The sequence below is a fragment of the Mus pahari genome, chromosome 9, assembly GCF_900095145.1.
Source record: "Mus pahari chromosome 9, PAHARI_EIJ_v1.1, whole genome shotgun sequence".
Taxonomy (NCBI): domain Eukaryota; kingdom Metazoa; phylum Chordata; class Mammalia; order Rodentia; family Muridae; genus Mus; species Mus pahari.
The window spans coordinates 75,416,153-75,416,829 of record NC_034598.1 but is presented as its reverse complement, the minus strand read 5'-3'; positions in this window follow the sequence as shown (position 1 = coordinate 75,416,829).

The window sequence follows — 677 nt, the reverse complement described above, 5'->3', positions numbered from 1 at the left end:
AAGAAGAAGAAGAAGAAGAAGAAGAAGAAGAAGAAGAAGAAGAAGAAGAAGAAGAAGAAGAAGAAGAAGAAGAAGAAGAAGAAGAAGAAGACCTGATGAGTTAACCGAGGTCAAGTATAGTAGCATGGATGAGGCGGTGTTTCTTGTGGGATCATGGGTAACTGGAGGGTAGCTGTATCAAGAAAAAGCTCTGCTTAGAGTTGTGACAACTCATGAACTCTGCATTGCTGTCTATAGCTGTCTAATATCTGCAAGCTACACTGGAGTGTCTGCTCCCTTTTAACAATCTTTTATTGCTTATACAATCTTGAATCTTGAAACTCTCTTATCCTCCTATGCTCTGTGAAGGAAGTTTGTGAACTTCCCTGCTTTCAAGAGTTTCCCTCCTCTGTCCAACAGAGAATATTCCAGTCTGAAGGAAACAGCTAGACATGAGATTGGATAAAGTACGGGTACTCTCTTCTTCTGCAGTTTTCACACCATTAGTTTGTCACTTGATTTAGCAAATAAAACCTTGAGGAAGGTACAATTTCTAATGAAAAAATAATAACATTTCCAATACAGGCATTTCATTGAAAATGATGAGCCATTAAACAAATAATGAATGTGCTGGACTTCAGTGCTATTTATAGAGTTATAGGAATAAGCTAAGGAGAGACAGAGACAGACAGAAATAG